The sequence below is a fragment of the Alexandromys fortis genome, unplaced genomic scaffold (assembly GCF_014885135.2).
Source record: "Alexandromys fortis isolate MF-2015 unplaced genomic scaffold, M_Fortis_MF-2015_v1.1 scaffold_85, whole genome shotgun sequence".
Lineage (NCBI taxonomy): Eukaryota > Metazoa > Chordata > Mammalia > Rodentia > Cricetidae > Alexandromys > Alexandromys fortis.
In genome coordinates this window covers 4,818,634-4,838,788 of record NW_026067975.1, presented here as the reverse complement: position 1 = coordinate 4,838,788, position 20,155 = coordinate 4,818,634, and the positions used below count along the sequence as shown (strand labels likewise).

The window sequence follows — 20,155 nt, the reverse complement described above, 5'->3', positions numbered from 1 at the left end:
TTGTGTTATAATGTACCAAAGAGTACATTGTAGAAATAGCCAAGGAGTTTTTGTATTGAATTAGTCTTTATGTAGTTATCAATACAAGACTTGGGGGAAAGGTTCTGTATATGTATATGTATATATATATATATACACAAATATATACATGATGACATTGAGCTAAACATTATAAAACAAATTAACCAGACCCCATTAGACCAAATCAAGTGAAAAGTTGATAGCCAAATTACTTTTAAAACTTTTACTGTGCCCATATTTATCTATTTTGCCTCCCTTTGTTTATAGCTCTTGTTTCCTGTCCACTGGCCATCAAGGGCTATTACAGACTACTAAAGTGCTTATTGTTTGCTTATGAAGTACAAAGAAAGCCTGAGAAGAGCTTCCTCTTTGTCCTCTTTTCCACTCCTTTACTTCTTGCTCACACACTCCTGCAGGAATAAATTCTCATTCTCAGTCTCAACTGAGAAATTAAATTGTCATTTCCCAGCAACCCATCGTATCACCAAATGACAAATATCCTTTAGAAGAATTCAACCTCTATTGACTGAATTTTTCCACTGCACGGGTTTATCCATCATCTTAGAAGTTTGCATAGAGATTATTCTTTTTCCTATTCTGAAGAATATCTCAAATCATTTCATGATTTGGCTATTATATATACAGCACAGGGGCTTGTTTGGCAGTTGAAAGTATTTTGTGCAACTCACTGGACATAGACCTCTAGACTACTGCATGAGCTCATCCTTTGAGGAGATTGTTGAAAGATACTGGCACTGGGGGAGCTGGGTCCTGGTTAAAGGAACTAGGTCACTGGGGTCTTGTCATTTCACAGTATAAGGTGCCTTGGTTTTGTCTTATAAGTTTTCTGTTTCCTTTTTGTCATGAGGTGAGTTGCTCTGCCCCATTCTCCACCCCTTGCCTCACTGAGGCCCAGGGTAGTGCAGGCATTAGACCAATTAGATGAAAACTCTGAAACTATGAGACAAACCTGTAACTCCAAAACTATATTCTTAAGTTGTTTTTCTAATGTATTTTGTCAGAGGAATGAAAAACTCATTAACCTACCAAAATAGATAAAAATCAGATTCCAATAATTACTCTTTGGGAATAATGTGGAACCTATTTTCTATAATATTCCATTTAGAAAATGAGTTATAAAGCCAAGTAGTGGTGACACATGCCTTTAATCCCTGTACTCTGGAGGCAGAGGCAAGCAGATCTCTGAGAGTTTGAGGCTAGCCTAGTGTACAAGAACTAGTTCCAGGACAACTGTAAAGCCTTCAAAGCTACAGAGAAACCCTGTCTCGAAAAACCAAATAAAAACAAACAAACAAATGAACAAACAAACAAGGAAATGTGTTATAATATAAAAAATGAGAGGGAAAACAATGTTGATATTATCAGTATTGTGTTATGATCACAAGGCATCACCAGAACAGTTAGATGCACAGAGAAGCTCAAATACAGACTGTCAACCTTCAGCATTTATGCAAGAAAATCACTTATTTGGCAATTTTGAAACCACTGTAATAATCATAGTTCAATACAATTAATATCATCCTAATATGCACATTTCTAAGCTTGCCATTTAGTTTTAATAAGTACGAGAGAGCCAGTGGACTTTTATTATGTTTTATGAAGATGTTTCCCTCAGTGATATATGTAGTTTTCTGTGTGCTGTGGGTGTTTTTTTTTTTTTTTCAGGAGTCCCAATTCTGACGTTAGATACTGAACCCAGGTTCAGCTTTTTCAGGCTTTCCTTTTATAATAGTATTTGATTTGAACTCCTGGTGAGATCTGTGGCTTTACAAGTTTGCTTCCAAGTTTTTGTCGCACATTTGTCTTTCTCTAGATGATAACTGACACAAACCCAGAATCTGCCACAGTTCAACTTTCTTTCCCAGGTTATAATAGGAATTCAACAAAGTGCAACTGAATGAACCAAGCAAATGTCCATTCCTTATAAGACATGTACCAATTCTATGAAATTAATAACCACACATGTAAATGTAAAGAGGCTGATATTTTTTTTTCTGTTTTAGGGGCTGAAGAATGATGAGGCAGAATAAAGTGTTACAGAACATGTGATAGACAAGATATGTCTCCTCACAGCAGTTTTTAACAATATTAACAAACTACTCATTCTGGGTTTGGACTATGGGGATTTGAACGAGCTGTTCTACAGCATTATTGCAATAGTATCGGCATACAAAGTTGTAAAAATGAGGTTAATAGTTAAGGTTAATGTGGGATGTAGGGAGATGGGTGTTTTTACTAGTTATTGGTCACTTGCTACCTTATGAAGTTACTTTAAACTTTTTACAGGTAGCTTTTGGACTAGTTACTGAGCTGCATCCTGATTGTTCATTATTATCTATCTGCTCACAAAAACTATGTGTTTAGCTTGATGGAATAATGATGCCACAGGACTGACCTAGCCATGGACCACACCGTAATGAGTAAGGTGCTCTTCTACAAAATTCCAAAATATTTTCAACTTTTGCCAAAGGGACAGAGATGCAAAATGAACTCATGTGTGCCTTTGATTCCACTTTCATCCATGCCTGATAAGCATGTGATGAACCGGGACTGCTGAAAACTGAAAGGCCAGCTGCTCCAATAGATTCCCCCACTGTGACCAAGTTCCTGTTGACTATTACACTTCTAATACACTGTAATAATTACATTTTTAATTCTCTTTTTTCCATAACCTTCCTCTTGCCAAGATTGATATCGATCTTTAAGGTTGCAATTCTTTCCCATGCAAACTTCCTGAACAGAGGATATACTAGGTGTGTACCAAGGCATCCAGACCATAATCCTTATGGATTCTACTTTTCAAGTCTAGCTGATAGTTTTGAATATACAATTTAATCTTATTAAATGTTTCTACACAGTTTTGTTCATGTACCTGTCATAGTCTATTATTATATATTCTAAAATCTGGAGTAATTTTGACAGGATAACAGGAGAAACTACCATAAGAGGGCTGCTTCCATTCTCATGGGAAACACCTGCTCATCTGGATGGGATGATAAAGCAGCATGGAAGATTCAGAGATCTTACACAATGCCTCATTCAGAGCCTCCCACCCTTTGCCTATAGACTGTGAATTTCCCTCTTTATCCTCATGGGTGATGTCAGACTGCCTCAAAGAAGCTATTTCTCATTTCTTCCTTTTGCTCTTCCCATTTCTTGATCTGTTGTCTTTCCCAGACAGTCCATTTTTTGCCCGTCACACATAACAAATCCCACTTCTTGGCTGTATGTCAACTTTTATTTATTTTTACTTATTTATACTCTTTCTCAGTAAAATTTGTTTTTTTTACTGTTTTGTAGTTTTAAATTTCAAGCATTCTTTTGCTAGCAACCTAACACAGATCTCCAACACACAATTACCTAGATTCTGTTTGCTTTGGTGGGTACTAGGAAGGTAAGAGTATTAAGTCCATTATTCCTAAGTCCACACCCATTATAATTTAGTATATAGACCTGGACTTTTCTAGTAATTAAGAAAATATTACTTAGAGACCAACCTCAGTGATAATTGGTTAGACTATCAGCATGCTATTCTTTGCCATCAATGTCTTTATATGGAACATGGAGCCTGAGAACAGAAAAGAAAATTTCCTGGTTTCCAATAAATCTTTTTTTTTAAGATAAAGCAATATATGTGGTTCTGTGTATGTGTGACTTGGAGCTATATTTTCATATAAAGTATTCCATAACAGCTTCAGAGATATGTGATTATTGCAGATTATAATTTTTATTTTGTTAGACCAAAGCCTATTCGTATATTCCCCATGTGATGTTAATACTAAAAAATTAGTTTTTTTTGTGTTTCACAACTAAGGATGAGGTTACCACAGCCCACAGGCCTACTGAACAATTTGTGTTTAAAAGCAAATTCTTTTGTATGCCTGAAGTGGTGACAGGAGGGACAAAGGGATTCACTGAAATATTTGCTCACCTGCAGTCTAGAATGCTACCCAATAAGAGAAGACAGTTTAGACAACAATTATTTAAGTCAGTCATATGGAAAATAGGAAAAGTATTTATAAACACCAGCCATTCTTAGTTAAAGGAATATAGTCATTACGGTTGTTTTATGTCAACTTATCATAAATTTTAATCACTAAACAGGTATCTTCACCTGAAGAATTGTCCTGTTTTCCTTAACTGATTCAAGAAGATCCATCCCAGGGGTGGCTGGTACCTTCTGGATGCAGCCCAGATGAATGGGACATAGCAGAATGAAGATTCCTTTTGCCCCTTGACCTCCCTGTTGCCACGGAGTTGATCTGTACTGATGCTGCTGCAACTATTGCTATTGATACTTTTGCTGATCTCAGGACTAAAATTTTCATGGTTAGTGAAGGACTACTGATGGAGGTGGGTCTTGTAATAATAAAGAAACTGCCTCAGCCCTCATAGGACAGAAAATTAGGTAGGCGGAGTAGACAGAAGAGAATTCTGGAAAAAGGAAGGTTAGTGGAGGAGTCGCCATGGTTCTCCCGCTCCAGACAGATGCAGGTTAAGATCCTCCCTGGTAAGCCAGCTCGTGGGCTACACAGAATATTAGAAATGGGTTAGAACAATATGTAAGAGCTATCCAATAAGAAACTGGACCTAGCCGGGCCAGGCAGTGTTTTAAAGAATACTGTTTCTGTGTAATTATTTCTGGGTATAAACTAGCCATGCGGACGGCCGGGTGCCGGGGACGCAGCCCTGCTGCCGCTCCTAATTCAACAGATGGCGCCCAACGTGGGGCTAAATCCACTTAAAAACCTGAGAGGGCTTAAAAAGGAGAGAGAGAAAATTTAAGACAGCTTTTTGCTGTTTCTGGGTTGCGTGCTGCAAAGAAATTGTCCTGACTCGGCAGCAGGAAAAAACTGGCTGTTTTAAAATGCCGGCTTTCTGGGCTGTGCCGCCATTATGATCTCTGTCTGGCTCCGGCAGGAGACAGAGCATATAAATGGAGCATTTGGATTAAAGAGCTACGATTTGTTTGATGGCAACTAGACTGCTGTGTGCCTTAAAGGGGACATTGTGTGCCGCAGCTCAGAGACACAAGCAGCTCCGCCATGCTACTGGTGCAATGTGCAAGGATCAGAGGCACGAGTGGCTCTGCCATGTTGGACTGGGCGGGGCCAGCATACAGTACCTGTTTTTGACCTAGAAATGTCACAGCTTAGATTCTTAAGCGCTTAGTGATTTAAAGGCGCAAAACAAAGTGCTCCTGGATAGTAAAAAAGTTACAGATTCACAATAAAACAGATTCAGACACTGTTGGATAAATGTACGTAGGCTTGGAAAAGAAAAGAAAAAGAATATAAAAAATAAAGTTAATGTCTTAAAAAGAAAAAGGGTAAAGTCTTTAAAGAGACAGAGTACAGAAATACAGATAGTTATAGATTAAGAAAAATAAAAAAAAATAAGCCACGTAAAAATGAAAAATTCACAGAGAGTCTGGATTATGTACATTGTGTTTTCTTTAAAATTTTTGACTGTGAAGGAGCTAAGTACAGAGAGACATTTTGTTACATGGGCTGCCAAGCTAAACCAGAATGGATATAAGGGTATTACGATTTCAAAATTTGGGTCAAAGGATATGATGCTTTGGAGAGGGTCTTCTTTTGTTTTTACAGAGGATGTGACCCTGTGGATTGCATCTATCCCGGTATGGTATGATAGACCACGTCCTCCTGAAAGGTTGCTGTGAACACCCTCAAAAAATTACTTCACTCAACTGCCAACTGAGATGAACCTGGCACACAGGTTACACCCTAAACGATCTAATTAACGACACCCCTATTCAGCAGGAAGCAGTTTGGAGAAAAGAAACTACGCCCATGCTCCCAAATATTGTTTATAAATGTTCTTTTACATTTAAAGGGGGATATGATATAGATATGAATAATTTGCATTGGTATGGATTTTATGGTCAATTTTGTTATATGTATATGTATTTTTGAACTTGATTAAGGTATTGTGATTATGTAGTTCATTTAAAAATGTACTTTTAATTAGGAAATATAGGTTGTTAATGGATAATAGTCAAACTTGTAGTCATGTTAGATTTTCTAGATATATAGAGATATCTTTCAGTTAAATAGGCATTCTTCATATCTTTCAAAGACTGCAGAATATGGCATTTTAAATGTTTTAATAACTTAGGGCTTTTCATGACAATGAGACACGTCTGCTCCTAGCAGCACCAGCTACTTCAAGAGGAAGATGGGCATCGAAGAGGATCCTTATGGAGTTTGATAGCCATTTGGGCAAGAAACTGTTCTTGCCTGGACTGTTGCATAAACTGGACACAGAGAACCCGCAGAGAGAGGACTGCTGAACTTGCCTAAAGGTGAGATGCTCTTTCGGGGTTCCTGCTTCATGAAAGAGTCTGCAAGACATTCTGAAGGACACAGCAGAAAATGACTAAACTGTCTTTGGAATTTCCTGCTTCATGGAAATGTCTCTGGATACCATGGGCCTATAGGCCGAAGATGGATGCCCCAACGGTACAGAGGAACTTTGGGTGACTGTCCAGGCAGCGAGATGTCTCTGTCATTTCTAGAGTTTTCTTATTTCTTGTTTACTTAAGTATTATTATATCCTTCTGGAGTCTTTGATGGAGTTGAAGAATGAATAGTTATAGTTTTCCTTTGTTATGATAAAAGATAAAATAGATATAAATATTGTAACTGTAATTCTTACTTGATAACTGTTTTGTTATATGTAATTTTACTATGTTAAAATTAAAGCCTTTCTTTTTTGTTTAAACAGAAAAAGGGGAAATGATGGAGGTGGGTCTTGTAATAATAAAGAAACTGCCTCAGCCCTCATAGGACAGAAAATTAGGTAGGCGGAGTAGACAGAAGAGAATTCTGGAAAAAGGAAGGTTAGTGGAGGAGTCGCTATGGTTCTCCCGCTCCAGACAGATGCAGGTTAAGATCCTCCCTGGTAAGCCAGCTCGTGGGCTACACAGAATATTAGAAATGGGTTAGAACAATATGTAAGAGCTAGCCAATAAGAAACTGGACCTAGCCGGGCCAGGCAGTGTTTAAAAGAATACGGTTTCTGTGTAATTATTTCTGGGTATAAACTAGCCATGCGGACGGCCGGGTGCCGGGGACGCAGCCCTGCTGCCGCTCCTAATTCCTACGAACCAGTAATTTTCCCTAGTCCTCCCAGGTTCTTGGTGGCGAGGCAGAACTATTGAGATGCACCATCTCAAGGACAGAACAACTACTGAGTTCTTAGTCTTTCTGATTGGATTTAGCTGTTGTCACTATTTTAATATAATAGATAATATATGTATGCATATACATATTAGTATATAGTGCATTCCATTGGTTCTATTCCCCCCAAAGAAACCTGATAAATACAGTAACCTGTGGAGTTAGCACTTGATTTTCAATCTTCACAATAAATTCTTAAATGGTATATTTGCTTTTGTTTAGGTTTTCTTAAAATATACTTTCTGTATATGAGCCAATATCTTACCACGTAGCCCAGACTTGCCTGGAACTCATCATAGGCCAGCCTAACCTCAATCTCACAACCCCCAAACTCAGCATCATAGTGCTAAGATTATACCACGATATTCACCTCTCAAACACATAGAGCTTTATGCTTTGTGTTTAGTTCAAGTATGTGATGCTTTCAGAGAAAATAAAAGCTAATGACTAGTAGCTTTAATCAAAATTAAATTAGTTCATAGCTTTTCTTACAAACTTAAAGGATTTCATTTACCACACTGCTAAGTCATTTTTATTTCATGTGTTTTGTACATTTACTTTAAGATTGTATTTCCTGAGAAACACAGCCTGCTACTACACAGAGAGGACAAAGAAGTAAATGACCAGCCACCCAGCAGAACACCCGACTCTCTAGGCCCTCCATACCAGGGCAAAGATCTAGGTCTCTTCCCTACTTGACTCTGCTTCTCTAGCCAGCTGGAAGGAGAGTTTCCTGTAGTTAGGTTGCTCCAATATCCCTATCCCAACAATCAGACTCTGCAAGCTACAAGTCCCACCCTGCCCCAAACCCACCTATCCCCCTGAAACCTAGGTGGAATTCTGAAACACAACCCACTTCTACACAGAAAAGACTAAGAGGTGAGTGATAAGCTGATGGGCAGTTTACCCCACTCTCTAGGCCCTCCATACTGGGGCAAAACCCTGGAACCCTCCCTTAGCTTCCTAGGCTTCTAAAGCCAGCCATCAGGTGAGTTTCCTGTAGTTAGGCTGCTCCAAAACACCTGAGACACATACAGTGACAATACAGAACAGTTTCCAAGACACTGACAGTCACTGCAAGAATTAGACCAAGATACAAGACACTGCAGGAATTAATTGAAGAAAGAAATGGGTAGGTGCCAATGTAAGAATTCATCCAACAACCTAAAAACCAACATAGTAACACCAGAACCCAGTAGTCACACAACAAAAAGGCTTGATCATCCTAGCCCAGAAGAAGCAGAAGAAAATAATTTTAAGTATAATGTTATGAAGATGATAGAGACATTTAAAGAGAAAATAAAAAATTTTCTTAATGAAATAAAGGAAAAGACAAACAAAAAATGAGAGAAATTAATAAATCTCTCTAAGAAACTCAAGAAAACCAATCAAACAGTGAGGGGAATAGTTTAAATGGTTCAAGACATGAAGACTGAAATAGAGGCAATAAAGAAAACACAAACCAGGGAATTCTGGACATAGAAAATCTGTGTAAATGAATGGGAACTACAGAGGAAAACATAACCAACAAAATACCAGAGATGAAAGAGAGACTCTCAGGGGTTGAAGATAATCTGGAGGAAATGGATTCATTGATGAAAGAAAACATTGAATCCAGCAAATTCTTAACACAAACCATCCAGGGAATCTAGTACACCATGAAAAGACCAAACCTAAGAATAATATGGATAGAAGAAGGAAAAGAACTCCAATTCAAAGGCACAGAAAATACATTCAACAAAATCATAGAAGAAAACTTTCCTAACCTCAAGAAGGATATCCCTATGAAGGCAAGAAGCTTATAGAACACCAAATAAACTGGATCAAAAAAAGTTCCCTCAGCTTATAATAATCAAAACACAAAACATACAGAATAAAGAAAGAATATTAAGAGCTACAAAGGAAAAAGTCCAAGAAAAATATAAAGGTAGACCCATCAGAATTACACCCGACTTCTGAATGGAAACTATGTAAGCCAGAATGTCCTGTGTTGGGGGAGGCCACTTGTCCATTCTCGGCTGCCCAGACTCAAAATAATCACACAGAAACTATATTATTTAAATCACTGGTTGGACAATCACTTAAGCATATTGCTAGTTAGCTCTTATATCTTTAATTTCTATTAATCTGTATATCTCTATGTGGGTGTGGCTTACCAGCAATGTTTTGTCCAGTGTCTGTCTCTGGCGTGGCAACATGGCTTCTTCCAACATCACCTTCTTTCTCCCTGCATTCAGTTTAGTTTTCCCCATGTAGTTCTACCCTGACCTATTACAGGTCCAAGGCAGCAATGTGCCTTATACTTTCTAAGGAGTTGATGGGGGTGGGCTAGAAGGGAATGGGAGGAGGGGAGGGAATAGGAACTGGGATAGGTATGCTAAATGAGAAAAGATAGTTTGTTTTCTTTTAAAAAAATAATAAAAGATTGTATTTTCTCTCTTAAATTTTAGTCAGAAGTGAATATAGGAAGAAGAAATAGCATAGAGCAAGTGCATTGACACAGTTTGTTACTCTCACAAAAGGACAAAGGAAAATCTACTTTGAGATCATTAAAATTCCCTCTTTCATTTTGGCATGTGTCATGGGATCCCTTAAAGTAGAGGAAGGAATGCAAATACTTTATTGCTCAGCTGGAGATATTAAATTTTTAAGTATCTGAAAGATATCCTGAAATGCCCCACAGAATAACAAGTCTCCCAGAGTTTTACTTAACATTTTATAAGTTTTAAAATGCTGAGTACAAGGATAGCTGAAGCAGGCAGATTGTCATGAGTTTGAGGCCAGCCTGAAATACACAGTAAGAGCCTGTTTTTAGAAGGAAAAATGAAGCAAAGCAAATTAAAATTGAAAGTAATTATTATTCTCAAGACTAGGTTGTCTCACATGTATATGAATCAAAGTCAGAATGGAATAAGGTGAGTTAAGGTAATACAATAAATCTTGAAAAAATATGACCAAAAATGCAAGGAAATCAAGCAACTACTTTTAAATTTAAGTTTCATTAAGGTGGCATCCGATGCCACAACCATTGACAAACCTCACAAGAGAGATTGACAAGTATTTGTTACTCCTTAATAAAGAGAATCTTGAACAGCTACTTACTGGAACACTTGGAATAGGAAGGATAAAAGAAGAGAACTGTATATTTCAATTCAATGAGCGGAGTTCTGAGGCCAATTGTAGGATCTTCTGTACTTATGCTCAATGCGACTATCTTATTTAGAGTCGCTCATGATTGACTGTGATAACAGAAGGGCCCACAGCCGTATCATGATGGCAAATTCTAAGCGCTGGAACGATTAGTTTCAAAAACCTATGATCCTGTTAAATAGGGGCAAATAAAGATCGTGGGAACCCCATTAAATAACAGCCAGTAATTCAAACCTTGAACTGTGGGTACCATATTGCTCTGAGCAGCCAGACCTCCTGTAGAGTCTGGGAAGAGGCAGCTTCCAGCCAGCTGCGGTTAGTTAGACCCAGGACAAGCTTAATGGTGGCAGCGGTGCCAAGCCTTAAAGAGGCAAAGCTCATAAATCAATGAAGAGTCATCATGTGGCCTCAGCAAGGCAGGAACTCATGCTGAGGCACTGATGCCTTCATCCAAATGCAACTGATGAAGTAATAACTGCCTTGCTAAGCTAAAAATGCATCATCAAACTATCCCATCTTCTAATGGATCATTATTTTATCTAGGACACATGAAAAAAAAGTTTCTAAAATACACTCAAGTACATTAAAGAAAACTACTTTCATGTACTCAACACATTTTAGAATATCTTACTGAATCTAGGAAAAAAATACTGAAGAGATGTTCAAATTCTGATCAGCATCGCAACCACTTATTCTGAGGGTTACAGTGAAATGTCGTTTAAATAACTAACGGCACTCAATATTAGTTAATGCAAACACAACATTCTGCTTCTGAGAGAACGCATATTTAAAATTAAAGAAATAAAGCTTATTTCTAAACAAAAGCGATGGTGTGCACACAGATTGCCAATGAAAAAAGTGGAGCCTTCTCGATCAGAATCCCTGGTCTCCAAAGAGAAGTCATCACTAATGTTTGGGCATCCATACCATTAAATGGTCCTATTCAGTATGCATAGTTGAGCAGGTTTATACTGAAGATTTTGGACAAATGGCATATTTTATTGCATTCAGAAGATTTCTTGGGTAAGTTGACATGTAGGATGACACCTACGTACTTGCTGAACTCTTCAAGAAGGTACCATTCAGTGTGGTTAACTGTAAGCATGATGCTAATGTCTAGATCTGCATTTTGACCCAGGACACAGAGGGATAAGGAAGAAAAAGGAGTTTTTAACCCATACTGGATTAAAGTCTAAATACTGGCAAAAATATTACCAAAGTTAAAATATAGCAAATTAACATTGAGATGAACACACATATGGCCTTTAAATGTATTTTTTTTTCTTGTCTGTGAGTATATGCTCTTCTGAGGATCTCACAAGCGATCCCATGAAGCAATGTATGGAAAGACTTCTTTCCATTTTTTACCTATTATTTTTTTCCTTTCAAATCAGTCAGTGAAACTATCAAAGCACCTAATTAACCAACTTATAGTCTTATTTATTAAGGAAAAGCATCTTAGCTGAGCTCAGTGGTTCATTCCTGAATTTCTAGAACTTGAGAAGCTGAGGCACAATGCTTGCAGAAAGTTTGAAATAATCTTGGTCTACAGGGTGAAGACCTTGCCCCAGGAAACCAAACCCACCAAGAATGGAAATTGAGACAAAAACAGGTGTATCAAAATATCTTATTTAGTTTTGAAATCCTTTAAACAACATAACTTTTAAAGCCACTACACATCATATACAAGTATTGTGGAGACATTTCAACTCAGATTGCCCTTGAGAAACTTACTCTAAGAGGAGTGCTGTCCTTTCCTAAGAACACCCTATCATTTGCTTCCCATCATTCATCCTTGCTGTCTTGCTGTTGGAAGTCAAGAATGCCTGATTCTCCCAAGTGAAGTAGCAGCTCTATTTCCTGCTTCCACCAGACCATTTTGTGACTTTACCTTCTCCGCTGGGCAGTCATTCCCACTTCCTAATGCCCAGCTCCTCACAATGTCATTCTGCTTTCAGACTCTATGAATCCAACTATTCTAGATCTCTGTCGTATCTGTGGTGTGCAGGAACAGGTGTGCACTTTCTGAAACGAGAGTTTTTGCCATGTGGTAGAATAACATCTTCTTTTTGTTCTTTATGGCTCTACCCTTATCCAGTATCTCATGCTGAGAACAGCATCTATCTTGTGCTTCTCCTGATTCAGCCTCCCAGGGGCTAGGATTACAAATATGAGTCAACATATCAGCATTTTCTTGTTTTTGGGTCACTTAGTATTCCATTACCCATATTTACCTCAGTGAATTATTTATCCATTTACATCACAGCAAAGGAAAATAATTATCAGAGCAAAAACACTACTTGTAATTAGGAGAAAACAACACTGTGTTCATAGGAAGTGTTAATAAATTATATATAAACTAATATGTAATAACTAATATATTTATATATACTAAGTGTAAAGATGAAAATGAGTAAAGAAAGATGAGTGCATAAGAGAAGGAAAGGAAGAAAGAAAATAAGAAGGAAAGAAAGACAGAAAGAAGAAAATAAAGAAGGAAGAAAAAGCATGACTAATAAAACCCTTGAATTTAAAAAAAATGGGCAAAAATTAAGGAAATATATTTTCAAAGACATGTAAAGTAAATCATCATTAAAATGAAAAAAAAAAGATATATAGACTCCAGTAAGGAATGATTTCACGCTGTGGAGGAGAGCCATTGTCCAAACTCCAAACCAAACAAAAAACCCCAAACCTTATCAAGGGTGTGAGCTAACTGCCTTGGTAATGTAAAATGAGGTAAGAGCAGTAAGTACTATGACGTTCCTCCAAAAATCAATCCAGAAACTTCTAGACTGGGGAGATGGCACAGTGGTTCAAACACCTGCTCCCAATGCCAGGATGACAGCCAGCCTGAGATTCCTGTGTTCAGGAACTGGAGAGAAGGGATCCTGAAGCCACCTACTTGGAATCCAAACAGCTGAGCTTCAGTAGAGAGAAACTGACTCAAAAACAGGTGGAAACTGTCAGGTAGACTGCAGCCACGAACCTCAGGCTTGTGAGTTGTGGTGTTAGGTTCTAGCTCCTGATGCAGCCAAAGTCAGGATATGTCTAAACATCTAGCTTAAACAATTTCATAGCACAATTTTTTTCTGGTTTATCTGTAACATTTTAGTAAAACTATTACCTTACTTTAGAGCAGATGGACTGAGGGGCAAAAATGAACCCTAGGGCTTTGCTCCCATGTTCATCATTATTTTGTGAATCAATATTGTTTATCCTAAAGCATTGTTTCTCATGTGATAGTTCACTGTGATATTTGTTTTTAAGAATGTTTTAGCAGTATAGGGACCAACAAGATGGACAGTCAATAAAAGTGATTGTCCACAACCCTGGTAAACAGTTTAATCCCTGAAAACCACATAGAAATTGGAAGTGAGAGTCAACTCCACAAATGTTTCCTCATCCCTCTACACCTGTGGTTTGCATGCACATGCACACACATACACACATGTGCACAAGTACACACACACACATACACAGGAAAAAATTTAAAAGAACCTATTAATCTACTACCTAGCCATCTGCTGTAGATGTGGTCAGCACTACAGTCAGAGAGTTGGTGAGATGTATCCTGTGCATATTCATCCACATTTGTCTTCTCTCCCTTGCCAAGTATATTGCAGGAAGTGTCCAGTGCATTTCCTATGGCAGAACTTGCCTCACTGACTGCTTCCTAAGATGCTTGCTGCTGGAATCTCGAACCTCACTAAATGGTTGTTGATGTGTAGTAGACCACAATATTAAATAGGTAACTGGTTTATAAGCCATTATTTCTTAATGCCCCTTTTTCTGAATTATAAATGGATGAGGATGTGGGGATCATAGTGATATAAAAATTAATTATCTTAAAGTTAAAAATTGGTGAGCTCTTTCTCTCTCTCCTTCCCTCCCTCTCTCTCTCTCTGTGTCTCTAGTGTCTCTCTCTCTATTTCTCTGTCTCTAGTGTCTGTGTGTGTATGTGTGTGTGTGTGTGTGTGTGTGTGTATGTGTGTGTTTAGATGGGAGCTTAATCTGTTTAGGATGTCATTGAACTGTTGCAGTCTTCCTACCTTATCCTCAGGAACACTGAGATTGTATACTTAATTAAACTTGCCAGGATTTAAACTTCAATTTTAAATTTACAAAATGAGAAAGAGGTGACAACATGGCTACAAACTTCTTCACAGGCCAGAAAATTATTTTGAAGGGCAGAAGAGAACAAAATTTTAATACCTTTCTCCATATTCTCCTCTTTTTACTCAAATGCACCCAAGACAAAAGTCACAACCAAGAAATTCATCTTGATTGTATAGAAAACATAATGTCGAGGCATATACTTAGATATTGATTACAATGTGATTGTTCCTTGAACCTGTTCATTATAGAAGTGGGCATATAGGGCATGCATTCTTATCAGTATAGATTTCATTATTTGCCAAAATATTTAGGACCTATGATTTTCAGAGACTAACATTTTTAAAACTTATGTGTTGGGAGCAGTGAGGCCCCAGATCCTGAATTTCTTATCATCCCCTGATCTGAGTGCCTACAGCTGCTCTGAGCGCGAGACCTTCGGGAGTTCCTGATGGCAGGAGAGTGGTTTTTGGTGGGTTTGGCTGGGGCGTGGCTATCTCTATATAATCTGCCCCTGAACACAATAAAGGGGGCATTCTTGGGGAATTCAAGGATGACCCATGTTCCTGTCTCTCTGTCTGTGTGTGTCTGTGTATTTTAACCTCCAGCCCCCTTGCCCGAAGCTTGCCAGCGCACAGAGCACAGACACAGGGGCGCGGTGCACGGCAATGATGTCCTGGCCTTCAGTTACTTTTCGCTCCTAGAACCTTCTAATATAAGTTACTAGAAGCTGTGCCTAGTTAGAAGATAACTTGTTGACCATTAACTGCAGTGTATTTAAGTCTACATGGTGTTAATAAAGAGGGGCTTTCTGAACCAGCGTTTTGGAACTGCGTGTGTCAGTCTATCTCTGCGTCTGTGTTCTCAACCTCCAGCCCCTTGCCCGAAGCTCGGGAACTGGGTGCCAGCGTACTGAGGGCAGACACGGGGGCACTGTGCACGGCACTTATGTAAAACAATACATAAAACAAAGCAATTCAAAAGTACCAACCAAACCATAGCAACAAGAACTGTTCCTGTTATACACTCCTTACCATTTATCATCACTATAAAATTATTTCTAAGCAGCTGCTGCAAAGGCAAATAACATTTAAGGATCAATACTCATACTAGATCTGAGTCTCATACTTTACACATAGCAAGAAAGGAGTCATGACCTGGGCTTTTGTGGTCGATTTTGATACTTGACTTATATGCTACCATCTTTATGGACTGATTCTATATAGTAAAACTTGGGTGGAATACAGATTGCATTCTTGAAGAACATTAACTGTATAATTTCAGAGGTATGACATCTGACTCAAAATATGTATGTCTGAGGGCTGGACTCAGTGGGGATATAGGCTCAGGAATGTAAAAATCAAGCAAGCAAACTGATCTTGTCGTGAAAGAGGCACACAATTTTAAAACATAGACGTCAGCCTGGTGCGGAGTGATAGCTAGGAAGATTTAAAATGATGATCTAGTGGGGAATGACAGAACATTTGTTCCCATTATCACCTAGAGGCATAGCATTTGAGTTGACCTATTCATGATAACCAGCTGGCCACATGAGGACTTGGGCAGATCTGTCACTCAGCTTGGCATAGTAACTGAGCAGTTACAGAATTTAAATACATGAGTCTTTCTGGTTGCTGTCAATTTGAACTTTACTGCTGAGATTCACCATTTAATCTGTGAAGCAGTTCATATAGCAAATGTGGAAGGAACAATTTGAACAAAGTTTTTAACTTTGTACAGGGTAGACAATTTTTAAATCTTCCTTTAAAAATTCGTATCAAAAGGTTCCCTGGGTAAGGCAAGTGGAAAGGACAGGGTGTCAGACCAGAGATGACAGGTGACAGATCACCTAGCCTTCAAGGCCATGATTATTGGCTTCTGCTCTATTTTTTTTTTTTTTGCTCTAATTTTGAAAGGGAATCACTAGAGTCTTTGGAGCAGAGGAGTTGACAGGACCTGCTTTACATTTTAAACATCACCTTGTCTGCCATATGGAAATTGCAATCCAGAAAGATCAAAAGTTGAAGCAGGGAGATAATTTAAGAGGTGATGTCTGGGAGGACACTGTGTTCCTTATTAACATAAGTTAAAACTGGGTAGAACAAGTGTGAGAGGAAAAATCCGAGTTCGATATATGATGCCACAGGAAAACCTCATGAAGACATGAGAAACTGTGCTAGAGCCTGGAGGAATCACACTATGAGATAAAGGCCATGACTGGTTAGTATAACCTCAGGACATCCATGGGTGAAAGGGAGATCAGGGCTCAAATAAGAAAAGAAACCACAAAGAGATAAAATAAAAATAAATAAATACAGTGGCAGGTTTTTATCAAATCTAAGTATTCTGGTTGGTTGAAAATACAGAGAAATGGGAGAATAGCTGAAGAAAACTGTAAAATTCAGACAGAGATTTTTAAATTAGAAAATATTTGAATATATCGATATGACAGATATGGTGGAGAATCTAAAAACAGAGGGTACAAATGAGCCAGTCTTTGAGCAGGTAAATGTGGAGAGCCCTCACAAGAGCACAGAGAGCTGATGTCTTGAGCAGAGAGTGCATTTTTACTGGACTCTCAAGCCTGAAGTATCATCTAGTTTGATTTGGGTTTGAGTCTCTCTGGACTACTTGGCTGGGAGTCAGGAATCCACAAACACGTGGTGACAGTGTGGCTGTTTGATCTGCAGTGTGATTTGGTAGCTGTAAGTTCTTGAACACATGATGTTGTAATGAGATGAGCCCTACCTGTCCCTCAGCCTGTGCCACTGTATGCATAGACATTCTAACGTGTGGTGTTTATTAAAACTTCTAACCTCTGCCTTTTTATGTTGGGAAAACCAGCATGCCCTTTGAAACTGCAGTTTGACTGAGTATGAAACGGATGGAGTTTTAAAAAGGAAAAACTGCCTAGCATTTGCATTCAACTTCCATCTTTATCTACATGGAGTGGAGGTACTTTTCTGGGGCTGGATCAGCGTTAAGGGATCATACTTCACCTGTTGAAAGGGAGCTGATGAAGATAATAGAAAACTACTCAAAACAATTTGAAAAATACACAAGGGTGGCAGAATTCAAAGTAAGGAAAGCCCACGAATACAAAGATGCATAAGAAGCTGAAGCCTGAACACAGTGCTTTCCCTTGGGAAGGAATGATAGAGAAGCAACAAAGGGTAGGGAAAGTGTGAGAAGGGTTTGGTGAGAGAAAATGCAGGTTATGTTTCTAGCTCAGCTTGAATAACTTTTCAACTCATTCTTCAAGATGAACTTCCATAACACAACACAAAGAGTGAAAATGAAATGTTTTTGAGCCAAACTTCCATTTCTTTGGGATTTGTTTGATTTCGTACAGTTCTCAAAACATACAATTTAGGGGAGACTGAAACTTGCCTGGAGTACATTTGTTTTACGTGATATGATAGTCATCATGCAGAATTTGCCCAAGAAAATTTTACCACCCTTGTCAGGAAGAGGTATCCCTGGTTAGTAATAGACACAGTCATGCAAGGTGAAACACAGAAAGGATGAAGAAGAGTGTTATTTAACATATCATATAGAAACCCAAAGGAGTCTGAATTTGCCCTTAAAAAAATCAGAAATACTTTCTTTTTAGAGAAAAGGAATAAGCAGTCTTCACTCTAAGAGATTCCAGTTAAGCCAATATTTGTGGTGAGTTTTTCTTCTGAACATGAAAGTGTTTCAAATGATCACTGGAAAATGCACCATGTGATGGCTCATTTTCACTTAGCTTCTAACAATGCTAAGTATTATAACAGTGTAAAACACATCTGTACTATAAAAGGAATTATGAAAATTATTTGTCCAGAACAAAAAAAAATGTTAATCTGATTGTTTAGGAAAAGGAGGGTTAGGTTGTGAGGTGAAGATCTCAAGACTTTCGTTTTCACTACCATGACCTGCTCCCTTCCCTGACCTATTAAACACTACTTTCTCTCTGGGGGCATTCTTTGTAAGCACCTCTCCTAAGATCATTTGAATTAGATTTTCTAAAAAGTTAAAATAAATATTTTATATAAAGTACTATGTAGATACATCTCCCTCTCATCACCTGGAATACAGCAAAACACTCCCTAGACCAGTTATCTCCTGCCTTTGGTCTCCTGTGGTCCCTCCAGGTGACCTGAAAGCCTTCGGGAACTGCTGTGATGGCTTGAGAAGAATCTCTGTGTCTTCGTCAGGAAAGGATTTGAATAAAGTGTTTCTACTACCAATTTGTTTGCTTCAACCAATTTCTCTCCCAGGCTTTTGGCAGATCGCTGAGCAGTATGGAATTCAGATTTTAGTTAACAGCTTTATTAGCTATGGAACAGATCCTTTAGGCATGGTGGTCTTACATTCTATCCAGAGAATACTTGCTGATTTTTTGGTTCAGCAAAGCCACCACCAAACAACAAAGGCACATTACTGGCAGTATTAAAGCCCACATGACTCAAAAGATCAATTCTCTTTTGCTTTCAAAAATCATTACATCTGACCATAGTTTTGGCAACATGTTTCATAATATGTTCCATCTGTAAATATTTGTTTTCTTTTATTGTCTTAAATAGATTACAACTAGTGGAATTTCATTTGTTTATATTAATTGTTCAACAGAGATTATGATGTTTTCATAAAATACCTTGACTATGTTCACTCCCATCATAGATTAATATGTCTATATATACATGTGTTTTTTGGTACTTTCTCACTAAATTATGGTGAACTACCTTATACGTCAAACAGTACTTGGTATGTAGTACAGATCAAATAAATACTTGTAGGATGAATGGACGAAACAGACTTTTATATCCCTGGCACTATCTAGCATAATGATGCATTGTGTGGGGGATATTCCAAACTATCAATTGATTTTAATTTATTTCCACAGTTCTAACCTATGGCAGTAGTAGAGATGGATGTCAGACTTAAATGCTGAGACCATCTTTCTCTATAAAGACCAATGGGTGAACAGTTCTAATTAGCTGTGCTCATAAACTATGATTTTTTGCAGAAAACCATGTTTCTCAGCTCATGGTGTCATTTTCTTAATGAGGACTAAGTGCTCATATTTGCAAAGGAAATTCATCTGAATACATAAATTTCCACCTACAGGAGAATATGAAAGGAGGGAGCAAGGGAGAAAAGAGAGAAGCAGAGCTTGCTATGGAGTATAAACTGAATCAAGCAAGCTATAAAGATTACAGGAAGTTTTGCCAAAGCCATTGAAAATAGCAATCCACGCTCTAATGCCACCAAAACACCCACTTTACGTAAGCTGAAGATTATTTAGAAAAGTCAACCATTTAAAAAGAGTCATTCTATTTCTAAAATATATTTATATAAGACACTGAGCTAATGCAAAGGTATGAACATCTTTTGCAACAATATGTAGAATAAAAAATGAATAATTTATGGCTAGAAACCAATTATGAGTGAGTACATCCCATGTTCATCTTTTTGGGTCTGGGTTACCTGGCTCAGGATAGTGTTTTCTATTTCCATCCATTTGCATGCAAAATTCAAGAAGTCATTGTTTTTTTACCACAGCATAGTACTCTAATGTGTATATATTCCACACTTTCTTCATCCATTCTTCCATTGAAGGGCATCTAGGTTGTTTCCAGGTTCTGGCTATTACAAATAAT

At 38.0% G+C, this 20,155-nt stretch overlaps 2 long non-coding RNA genes across 2 annotated transcripts in view; one reads left to right on the top strand and one right to left on the bottom strand.

Annotated features, from left to right (window-relative positions):
* Nucleotides 1-5,477: 5,477 nt before the first annotated feature.
* The window catches only part of LOC126510618 (uncharacterized), a 56,024-nt gene continuing 41,346 nt past the window's right edge, over nt 5,478-20,155 (bottom strand). The window contains exon 2 of the long non-coding RNA XR_007594449.1: nt 5,478-5,798. This is a non-coding gene — a long non-coding RNA (uncharacterized lncRNA). The remainder of the gene's footprint in view (nt 5,799-20,155) is intronic.
* The window catches only part of LOC126510617 (uncharacterized), a 56,800-nt gene continuing 42,441 nt past the window's right edge, over nt 5,797-20,155 (top strand). The window contains exon 1 of the long non-coding RNA XR_007594448.1: nt 5,797-5,989. This is a non-coding gene — a long non-coding RNA (uncharacterized lncRNA). The remainder of the gene's footprint in view (nt 5,990-20,155) is intronic.